At 38.5% G+C, this 12,296-nt stretch overlaps 2 non-coding genes across 2 annotated transcripts; both read right to left on the bottom strand.

Moving 5' to 3' along the window:
* Positions 1–221: 221 nt before the first annotated feature.
* trnat-agu (transfer RNA threonine (anticodon AGU)) lies at positions 222–295 on the bottom strand. The gene has a single exon. It is a non-coding gene; the product is annotated as a tRNA-Thr (tRNA).
* Positions 296–1,145: 850 nt separating this feature from the next.
* On the bottom strand, positions 1,146–1,219 carry trnat-agu (transfer RNA threonine (anticodon AGU)). The gene has a single exon. It is a non-coding gene; the product is annotated as a tRNA-Thr (tRNA).
* Between the last annotated feature and the right edge of the window lie 11,077 nt (positions 1,220–12,296).

The following is a 12,296-nucleotide window of genomic DNA, read 5'->3' on the forward strand; positions in this document are numbered from 1 at the left end:
GTTCCTTGGCCAACCTTCCTATAAAATAACAGTAGTGCTGCTAATATTTGAGGCAAATAATAAATTTACTATGCATATGTAAATCCCAGTGGTCTGATGATTATCTGCAAGTCTAAGCACACAACAAAGCTCTGCATACTGTTAGTTATAGTCTGACACCAATAAAAAAGGAGATGATTTACTCATTGTAGCAGTTACTGATTAAGGATTACCTAAGGAAAAGGCACCACTGGGATTCGAACCCAGGATCTCCTGTTTACTAGACAGGCGCTATAACCAACTAAGCCACGGCGCCGTACCTGACTGGTCTTCTATATCAATACAATATAGCTTCAGGCAAACTCAAAAACATTCTCTTGCATACAAACTTCACACAGACAGCAAAAACAACTTCCCTGATTAGGAACCTCTGCATTTTCCAGAAACAAATAACATCAACTCTGAAAGCTTGTCGCAATTGCTTAAACCTATCATATACATGTACAGAGTACTAGACCTTGTCACACAGAATGTACACACAAAACATAGCATCTTTTGTTTACCCTTCAGGTTCCGTTTAAACATCTTTTAATGGATCAGCAAACATCATTCTGATTCAGAAAAGGCTAAAATCCAACATTTCAAACTGCTTCATCTCACTTTTTCACAAATACATGCAGAATCTTTTGCAGCACAAATATGTTCCAATACCCCAACATCAAACAGAATATTTCTGAAAGTTTGAAATTGCAAATAATTAGGTAAAAAGACTAGAGAAAATCTTGCAAATAAAACTACAAAAAGGTAGTAGACAGGGCTATAAAGAAGAGGAAACACTCCTGACTCTGGTGGGACTCAAACCCACAACCTTTGAATTGCTCCAGCCACTCATCTAGAATTCCTATGCGCTATCCATTGCACCACAGATTCCAGGTGAAGAAACCGGTTCCTTGGCCAACCTTCCTATAAAATAACAGTAGTGCTGCTAATATTTGAGGCAAATAATGAATTTACTACGCATATGTAAATCCCAGTGGTCTGATGATTATCTGCAAGTCTAAGCACACACCAAAGCTCTGCATACTGTTAGTCATAGTCTGACGTCAATAAAAAAAGGGTTGATTTACTCATTGTAGCAGTTACTGATTAAAGATTACCCAAGGACGAGGCACCGCTGGGATTCGAACCCAGGATCTCCTGTTTACTAGACAGGCGCTATAACCAACTAAGCCACGGCACCCTACCTGACTGGTTTTCTATATCAACACAATATAGCTTCAGGCAAACTCAAAAACATTCTCTTGCATACAAACTTCACACAGACAGCAAAAACAACTTCCCTGATTAGGAACCTCTGCATTTTCCAGAAACAAATAACATCAACTCTGAAAGCTTGTCTCAATTGCTTAAACCTATCATATACATGTACAGAGTACTAGACCTTGTCACGCAGAATGTACACACAAAACTTAGCATCTTTTGTTTACCCTTCAGGTTCCGTTTAAACATCTTTTAATGGATCAGCAAACATCATTCTGATTCAGAAAAGGCTAAAATCCTACATTTCAAACTGCTTCATCTCACTTTTCACAAATACATGCAGAATCTTCTGCAGCACAAATATGTTCCAATACCCCAACATCAAACAGAATATTTCTTAAAGTTTGAAATTGCTATTAATTAGGTAAAAAGACTAGAGAAAATCTTGCAAATAAAAGTACAAAAAGGTAGTAGACAGAGCTATAAAGAAGAGGAAACACTCTCGACTCTGGTGGGACTCAAACCCACAACCTTTGAATTGCTCCAGCTATTTATCTAGAGATCTAATGCGCTATCCATTGCGCCACAGAGCCCAGGTGAAGAAACTGGTTCCTTGGCCAACCTTCCTATAAAATAACAGTAGTGCTGCTAATATTTGAGGCAAATAATAAATTTACTATGCATATGTAAATCCCAGTGGTCTGATGATTATCTGCAAGTCTAAGCACACACCAAAGCTCTGCATACTGTTAGTCATAGTCTGACGCCAATAAAAAAAGGGTTGATTTACTCATTGTAGCAGTTACTGATTAAAGATTACCCAAGGAAAAGGCACCGCTGGGATTCGAACCAAGGAGCTCCTGTTTACTAGACAGGCGCTATAACCAACTAAGCCACGGCACCCTACCTGACTGGTTTTCTATATCAACACAATATAGCTTCAGGCAAACTCAAAAACATTCTCTTGCATACAAACTTCACACAGACAGCAAAAACAACTTCCCTGATTAGGAACCTCTGCATTTTCCAGAAACAAATAACAGAGAGAGATATAGGGGGCACTTTTCATCAAACTAATTTTGACAGGTCGTCTCGACCAATCAGATCGTGCCACGTCATCAAACCACGCCCCCTGTACGTCCCTCCCTCAACCAATCAAAAGCCTGCATTTTCACCGGAAGTCCCGCCTTCTGGATATCCCGCCTTCCGGAAGTCCCGCCTAATGTTTTGCCGTCCAATCGGGTAGCTGGGGCACTTTTCATCAAACATATTTGACAGGTCCCTTCCGACAACCGTTATCAATTCTCACATACCAATGCTGTGCCCATGTGTATGTGTGTGCGTAATCATTGTATGTAATGGTGAGCCTAGCCGGGGTCAAAAGTTCCTAGTCCCCAGACCTTCAGTCAGACCCTGATTCATCAAACTTATCTGACAGGTCCCTTTCGACAACTGTTACTCATTTCCACTCCCCAAAACTGTGCCACGTGAGAGAGAGATAGAGAGATAGAGAAAGAATTGATCAGAGATCTTTAGACTTTTATTTACGATTCAATCACGTATTACACGCAATGATTCGGTAACATCATTTAAAAAAGGCGCCCAATCAGGTGGCCGAGATACATACGATCGAGCAAATCAGAGTATGCAACGTCATAAGTCTCCACCTATTCATTCAATAGGCCCTGTAGGCCAAAGGATTTAAAGGGTCAGTGTTTGTGCGGCGGTTAGGGTTAGAAGATAGCCGTAATAATCATGGCTTCTGTCACAGATACTCCCAAAAAGATGAAACTGACTCTGGCTAAAAGGCGATTGCGTTTGAAAGACACAGACACGATTTATGCGTGGTGTTTGTCTAACGGCTATTATTTCGGGTTCTATTATCATGAAGAAAATGATGCGATGATTTTGTACAGCGGGCCGACATCAAGTTTTGCGGATGCCTCTGAACTTTTTTCCTTGCAACGCGATGAATGGCATACTTTCAAAAGACATTTTGGTTGTATGTATACTTATATTAAATTTAGATATTCGGATTGTAAAGAAGAATACGACGAGATTTTTAATCTAACGTGGAAACCTTGCAAGTCGCTGCGAACATTCAGTCTTTGTCCGAAAAGGAGTGAAGAAAAGTTTGAAGTATGTCTCACCGTAATTTACATGATCAGATGTTGCGCATTTGAGGAAGAATCTAATGAGAGAGACTTTCAGATGGTCTTTAAATGGAAAGATTTTCAAAAGATGATTCTCGAATATTTTGCAAAAATTGACGGCACATTCAATATGGTAAAAACATAGAAAACAAGAGCGACTTCAGAATCTTTTCTTTTTTTTTTTTTGATTTATTTATTTTTTATTTTTTTTATCATTATTTCTTTTTGGAATTTATTTTTGTAATAATAATTCTTTACACGGTCACATATATACATATAAAATTGCATATTTCATTCCTTAAAAACACTTGAAGACAAAAACTATGCGGCTCCGATTCCTTGCCTGATGGACCCCCAGGAAATTGGGGGCATGACCTTTTACGACCACTATCCCACCCCCCTTGTTTCAAAACTGCATTTAAGCAACAGCTTGATCGAATTGGAAGTTCATTTTGAAAGCGTCTCTTTTTTTTTTGAAGAAATCCCCAGCAAAATGGAACACTCTCAAGGTAAGAAAACTTTGTCTTTTACTACATACAATGCATTTATTAGAAAATAGGTAAAGTATAGCGCTCGAAATTAAGTCAACGCATGTTTTTATGTATCTTCTTAAGGTTTAATACACTTTTGATCGTAAGTAATGTAAGTAATATTTTAAAGTTACATGTATCGCATGCTTCCTGGTGATCTACAAATGAGAATTATGAAGTAATTTTAAACACAAATTAAGATACATGTAGTTTGTAATCTCTTTTTTAAATTATTTATTTATTTTTCTTTGATTTTAATCAGCTTCCGGAAGAACATTGTCCAACGCATCAAGTAAGTAACTTTTTAGCTAAAATGATGATGATTAGTATTCTGTGCAATATAACCTTGTGATATAAAATTGTATATTTTATTTATAGACCAGGATTCATATGAACAATTTGATGATGTTATCTTTGTTCAACAATACAATCCACCGAGTAAGTCAATTGAATTTTATTTTATTTTTTCATCCTATGAAACCGATAGTTTTTAGAATGAATGCATTTACTTATTGTATTAATTGTTTAGGTTACAAATCTGAAGAGAGAGATTTTCTAGAGGAAAATAGCGATCGGAGATCTAACACACCATCCGGTCAGTTAATTATATTTCATTTAAAGTAAATACATTAATTAAATACGCATTATACTTATTTATACGATCCCTTGCTTTTAGATTTCGACAACCAATCCAATCATCTCTATCAACCAACTTCTCCGAGTAAGTGATGTTAAACACGTTATTTTGTCAGAAAATGATTTATATTTCTTTACTTAATTACATATTTAATACCTTTAATAGGACCTCAAATAGATGAAGGATCTGCAGACCGCTTCTCCAACACCCATCCATTTGGTGTGTAGATTTTGAGTAATTTAATATATATATATATATTATATATATATATATATATATATATATATATATTTTTTTTTTTTTATTAATTTATTTTATTTCTTTCTTTATTTTTATTTGATTGTTTCAGATTCCGGCGACGATTTATATCAGGACGAAGCATTGGATCATCTCTATGACTTCCGATATCTGTCAAGAGCGGTGGAAATATCTCATCGACGACTGAAGTTTATGACTACGCACGGATCAAGTAACGATATTGCAACCGCTTATTCCACTTTTAAAAACCGTGTGGATCTTCTTATTACTCATTGTAATACTCTGTTTAGTCATGTCTCAGAAACGCCCCAACAGTGATCCTCTAAACATTGATGCTAAGAAGTCTAACATCACCCCATTCTTAAGAGATGCTATAAATGAGCTTAATCAAAGATTGGCTCAAACCTGTGAACACAATCCCAATATAGTCTCTGTATCATCTCCCGACATTAATGTAGCGAATGAAACACCTCAGGATTTTTTGACCGATCTAAACCAATGTCTGTCAAGATTGCAAAATACTCTAAATGAACACGATACGTGCGCGGCTCTGAACCCTTTCCTCTTAGAAGCTGTGAATAATCTTAATCAAAGTTTATCTTTATCTCAGGAACATAACCCAGTTACACAGTTGTCACACTCAGTCATTAACTCAGAAAACCCACCAGATATTCAACACGACGTCTTTAATGAACTAAACCAAAGTCTGTCAAGATTGCAAAATGCACTAAACGAACAAGATCCAATTACCGCGATAAACCCCTTCCTGTTAGAAGCAGTGAATCAACTCAATGAATCTTTGGCACACCCCAGCGATCACAATTCTCATATTGATTCTGTATCATCTCCCGACAATAGCAAAGTGTATAACCCAACTCCTCGAGATTTTTTCTCCGATCTGATTGACAGTCTATCGAGATTAAACGATAATCTGGAAAATTTAAGTCAGGCATCACACATTTCATCAATCAGTTCTGTTCACGATAATGAAACAAGTAACACAACACATAACCCAAATCATATCCCTTTGGAAGATTCTATTAACCTTTCGTCCGACAGTGACGATGATCAAATGGGATATGGTATAGATCCGAATATCGTAATCAATCGTCTTGAAAGATTCAATACCACAGAAATTAGAAGGCGGGTAAACTTTGCATCGTTAGGAAATGTTGACAGTTTTGCAGAGTTTTACAATTATGTACTAGAACTCATAAATCAAATGCTCACTGTCGCTAATGAGGAAGTGGGCCCGCGTGACGTTGTTCACGTCGAAATTCAAGGTAATACTCTGAATGTTTCATCCCCAGTTCAGGTAAGAAACGGGGTTGTAGATTTAGAATCAATTCTAAAGATGATTGAAAACGCTGTTCAGAGTAAATTTTAAATACTTTCTGACGAAACTTTGCAACTGGTAATTCGAATCGTACACGCACCCCGTGGTGGAGGACGTAATAAGCTATCACACTTGTTCAACTCGGACATTGTTCAGAAAAAGATGAAACACCTGTATGTTTTTCAAAACAAAGATAACCTGTGTTTTGCCTTATGCATTTCCCGATTATTGAACCCTGACAAAAATGATTTTCAAATCAAACAACTAGCGACACAATTACAACACAATGCGGGATTATCTGTAAATGATGCGGTCAGTCTGGCTGACGTAGCACATTTTGAACAGTCGCTGAATTGTAAAATTGTAGTGATGTCCTGTGACGGAAACAAAAATGGGTACTCTTATTTTCAAAACAGTAAGATGCCGCATGACAAAACCTTGTTCTTGTTCCTGCACGAAAATCATTATTACGGTGTGAAAAACCTCAAAGCTCTATTAGGCACGTCCTACGTATGCCCTTACTGCTATGCAGGATTTAACGATATGAAACATCATAAATGTGATTTCCATTGCAATGTGTGTCTTGACAGTGAATGCCCCTGTCATCCTAAAGAATCTGTACAATGTAAAGATTGCCTAAGGATTTGTAGATCGGCATATTGCTATGCAAAACATAAATCTAAAGAAGGTAGAAGTTGCCCACCATGTAATTTAAGGTACTACTGTCCTGAGTGTAGCTATGGTGCAGTGGAGGTACGCGGACGATAGGTTTCTTAAACCGGGTAAAGCTAACGTCTTTATAGGTATTTTCACTACAGCCTATGCTAGACTCGAACTGTACAGCGTTATTGATCGTCTGCAACAGAGGTGTTTGTACACAGATACCGACAGCGTCATCTTCAAAAGTAAACCGGGTGACTGGATGCCGCCTCTGGGGGATTACTTGGGTTGTCTCACGAGTGAACTGGACCCGGGTGATCATATTGTAGAATTTGTAAGTGGCGGACCAAAAACCTACGGTTACAGAACTTTCAAGGGTAAGACTACGATGAAAGTCAAAGGCATTACATTAAACTATGCTAATACTAAAGTTGTAAATTTGGAATCCTTGACAGAACTGGTTGACAAAAGTGTGAAAACCCCCTATCATAACGGCGAAATAATGACCTCCCACAATCAAATTGTCAGAGATAAAAGAGGCTTTCACTTGAAAAACAAAGCTCAGATGAAAAGGTTCAGAGTCGTGTACGATAAACGCGTTCTATTACCGGACTTTACAACCTTACCTTACGGGTATTAATCGAGTTTTCATTCGTCAAAAAAAAAAAAAAAAATAAATAAAAAAAATAAAAAGAATAAAAAAAATGGACGGTAAAAAATGGTTTGATGCTAGGCTTCAGCTCCCTTTTTCTTGCATAGTTTGCGGCCCCAGCAATAGCGGGAAATCTTTTTTTATCAAAATGTTGCTTGAAAATTGTAAGAATGTCATGTCAAAAATTCCAGATCAGATTGTTTGGTGTTATACCTGTTGGCAGCCTATGTACGATGATCTGATGAAAAATATAAACGTTCGATTTGTTGAAGGTATACCCGACTCTTTGTGTGATGATGAACTATTTCCTCCCCACAAAACTAATTTATTGGTGATTGACGATTTAATGGAAACGGCTAGCAAGAATGAGGAAGTAGAAAAAGCCTTTACAAAATATACTCATCATAGAAATCTGAGCGTTATCTATCTGGTTCAAAATCTGTTTTTTCAAGGGAGAAGCAGCAGAACCATCAACTTAAACACCAACTACATGGTTCTTTTTAAAAATCCTAGAGACAAGTTACAGATTAGCGTGCTGGCGCGTCAAATGTATCCGGGTAACAGCAAGTACTTTTTAGAAAGCTTCCAGGACGCTACCTCTAGGCCTTACGGATATTTATTTGTAGACTTGAAAGCGTCGACGCCAGAAGAACTTCGTCTCAGGTCAGGACTGTTTTCCTGGGAGAATCCGGTAGTGTATGTACAGAAAAAAACAAAACAAAAACTGAAATGACATCCGATCGACTCAAGAGAAATTTACACGTGTTAAGGGCTCTATATCAAGCTACTCCTCGAGAAAGGAAGCTTATATTATGTAACGCCCCTGAGGATCTCATACTCGCCATTTACGAAATAGCTCTAAATCTACTGAGAGGACGCATTCCTTTAACGACTCATCAGTATCGGCAATTGAAAAAACGGAAAAAATCAATTAAACTTTTTGCTGATAAACGAACGTCTGTGGAAGCTAAAAGAAAGTCTATTAAACAAACCGGGGGGTTTCTTTTACCTTTGTTAAGCGTTGCAGTACCCTTCATCAGTAGTTTAATAGCATCGCGTCAGAAATAACATGGAAACTGCCGAAAAAATGTATTTGGTACCTCACCACCAACTCGAAAAACTTAAAAACTTGAGCGGTCAAGAAAATGTTAGAAAGACTGTAGAAAACGATATAGATGAAGAGATGCGTCATATTCTGGCTAGGACCGACTTGAATCCTTATGAAAAGGCAAAACTTTACGCCGTAACCTTGCAAAGATTTCTAAACCTAGTCAAAAGAGGGGATGAAGAAACTGCTCAACTAACGCTTTCGCTTCCCCTTGAATCTCAAAATAAAACGGTTACCGGTTCGGAAGAGGACGGTAGTTTGACCGAAGATGAAATTTTAAAAGAGGTCATTGATAATGTTCCGTCCAGAACCAGAAAAAATGCTTCCTACATCATGGAGAAAATATCAAAGTCTAGTGGCGTTGCTTCATGGAACGACGATGGAGAGTTTATTTTCAAAGGGAAAGCGATCAAAGGATCACACATGTTGGACTTGGTTAAAAATCTCACGGCGCCTCTAAAAGTATCCGATGACCGGAGACCCCTAGGATGGTCCGAAATGCTACAAACCGTAGCCGACTTAAACATTCCCTTATCAACCATTTCTAACGCGGGTGTTCGGCGTAAAATATCCGGCGTAAAGAAAAACAAGTCATTGTATTCTCAGGTAGTTTCAAACAGCTCGGATCATAAAAGAAGCCATTCTGACTCATCTAGTCACAGTACCCTTGAACCTGTTTTTAAATCCCCCAGTTTTACTTCGTCAAGCTGGTTAAATTTTTAATGATGTGTATTGTCGTGTTGATATAAATAAATGATGAGACGATGTAAAGTTGTATAATCTTGTAAGTTGTTCTTTATTTGAATAAACGGTGCATACATTTTTTTTCTCGTATCCTGCGTTGTTATTTCACTATGCATTACATTCTAAATTTTTCACCGCAGTCAACGCATTGAACACATTTCATGACACAAGTTTTATTTACTCTAGGATACATTTGTTTGACGAAAGATACAACTGTGTTATCGTTTCTTTTCAAATCACTGGTATACATAGACATAATATGATTAAACGAATATCCTTTAGCTCTGTGACATAAAAAGAATATGCAGTGTTGTCCGCAACAAACCGATTCAAACCTTTGAACTTGCTTTGAGTTGTGACTTATTTTCAAGCAGTTCTTCTTTAAAAATGAATAAATAGATTTAGGAAAGAGTTCATAAGTCGGTGGGTTTCCGTACGAGTCAAAAAATTCTCCTGAGGTTTCGTCATTTAGGCTTAAAGCCAGCCAGTGTTCCCCTGGCATGTAACTCGGGTGAGTGTTTACGATGAAAAGCGCAGGAAAATGTGTCACGGCGTTCTCGGGTAATTCATCGCAGGCAAAGACGCCTCTGAATATATTTTTTACAGCGGGGCAACTTCTCATCACATCCAAAAGTTCTCCGGTATCCATGTTTACTGATAATCGATGAGAATGTTTCGCCGATTATTGATTTCCAGAATCGAATCAAAACTGGCGTAAACGATTAGGTTTACGGTTTTCGGAAGAGGGTTTCGAAATCTTAGCTCCAGTCTCATATTTCCAGACTTTATTAACGATAGATGTTGTCCGCAGTCATCATCGGGGCTCAGATTGAACGCGATCAGGGTGTAGCCTTGCGCATAATCTTGTCTGTTTATCGACAATCCTTGATCCTTAAGATGTTTTCCGGACGCTAAAATTAACGAATGAAATTCACGAACGACATTTCCTGATTCAAAATTAGGCTAAAATGGTTTTGCCGGATACTGTGTTCCGTCAACGTAAAGAGCGACAAACTCTGTATCGTAATGTTTAAAATGGAAGGGGTTCTTATCTGTCACTCCGCTGAAAGCGTCATTGTCAACCATTCCGAAAATGACGGTTTTAGGGAGAGGTCCCAGGAATAGATTCTCTTGGGTGCATATACGACTCCCTGCCGGTAGACTGAAGGTCTTCATGCTTACTCTTTCGATCGGGTATTTGGCTGTGGAGTTGAGCAACGCCTGAGCGTGTCCCAACTTTACAGCCGGAGACACTGTTACTTTTTTCACAAACAGAGATGCCAAAAGTAATTTAAGATTGTAATTCCTGACTCCTTCTTTCATGAGACAAAATTCATCTTTACTTCGAACCATTTTAATTTTTAAATCAACACCGTTCAGTAACAGTTTATCCTGAAAAAATATATCGGAGTGAATATGACCGATCAAGTCAAAGGTTTTGCTTTCGGAACTAAAAAGGTCTCTGTTTCTGAATCCGTTGTTACGGCCTTGTGGGTCCGTCACATCCATATGTCCGGCGGTGTCTTTGTAAAATAGCCCCGCGGAATATTGCGTTTCCAAAGCAGATTTGCTAAAATTTAAAATCAATTCCATAATTGCTCTGTAGGGGCTCTGTATTACTCGACTGACTTATGAGACGATCTCCCAGCATAACGTCTACTTGAGAAAAGAGAGACGCAATGGGATAGTTCACAACTCCGACCTTAGCATCGTTAGCTATGTTGGTGCCGTCTGTGTTTGTGATTTTACACCGGAGATGTAAAAAAGTGTTGTTCAAGTCTAGATAGTCTTCACCATTGCCCGCCACGAAAAACTCCAGGGGTCCATTATCCGTTACGGCTGAAAGCGGCGGTATTTCGATGTAAACATACTTTTCAATGCTCGTTTGGGCGTACGGTAGCGTAAAAATATCTAATTCCGACTTGGTGCATTCTGACGATAGACTGTGCAGGAAAGCCATGGCTTTAAAAAATGTTCACCTTTCTCTGTTTGACAGATGATGATGATGATGATGATGATGAGGTAGAACGCTTGTTTCCTCTTCGTTTGGTCTTTTTTACTCTGACTTTACCTTGCGTGATCTTGCGTTTTTTATTCGGAATGACGTACCTCCTTCCAGGAGGCCACCTAGCGTTTTTGTAGGTTATCGTAGCGAGTCCTGATCCCTCCTGTTTTTCAGTTCTGTTTGTGACGATGTTACTCACCACATCGCTTACGATACCTTTTGCTGCGGATTTTAAATGAGGTTTTGCGATAGTGAATCCCCTTTTTATAATAGGAACGGCCATCCTAAAAAGCGCTTTAAAGATTCCACCTAACCCCGACCCATACATGGTCGGACTTCCGTGATAGCCAGGGAGACCATGCCCGGCTTGCTGCTGATAGTAGTCCACGTAGACCTAAGGGTCCGCATACCTTGGGCGAATCATCGTTTAATCACGAAAAGAATGTTTTGCGGGTCTAAAGTGAAGTTTAGCCACAAATTTCCCGTAGAGAAAAGGAACATGCAGATCTTGGTCAGTTTTGACTTCGATGATTATATCGCTTATCAGATTCTTACTCACACGTACGTAGTGTGGCTTGTTGTAGGTTAATGTGACAATTTCGTTGTTTTTACCGCTTATATGTACGCACCTCAACAAAGGTACAAAACTATCCCCTACTCTTTGATAATGAATAATATCTGTATACACAAACATTGTGTAAAATCCCCCGTAAATGTCGGAAGGATAGGGAGCCTCTGGGTTTTCACGCGTGAGTTCTTTTTTTTCTTCCAGACCCAGCACATGCGCCAGTTTTCCGTATGTACTTAGGGAATAGGGCTTCTTTGTGTCCAAACGGATTTTGTTGGTCTGGGGGTTGTATTTAATTCTTACCTCAAGGCCTAAAAGTTTTAAAACCCTGTTCATTTCGTTAACCAATTCTTCCAGGTCACGGTAATACCCCTGGCTCATTTGACAGGTATGATAATCTATGGTA

This window comes from Salminus brasiliensis, chromosome 4 (assembly GCF_030463535.1).
Source record: "Salminus brasiliensis chromosome 4, fSalBra1.hap2, whole genome shotgun sequence".
In the NCBI taxonomy this organism is placed as follows: domain Eukaryota; kingdom Metazoa; phylum Chordata; class Actinopteri; order Characiformes; family Bryconidae; genus Salminus; species Salminus brasiliensis.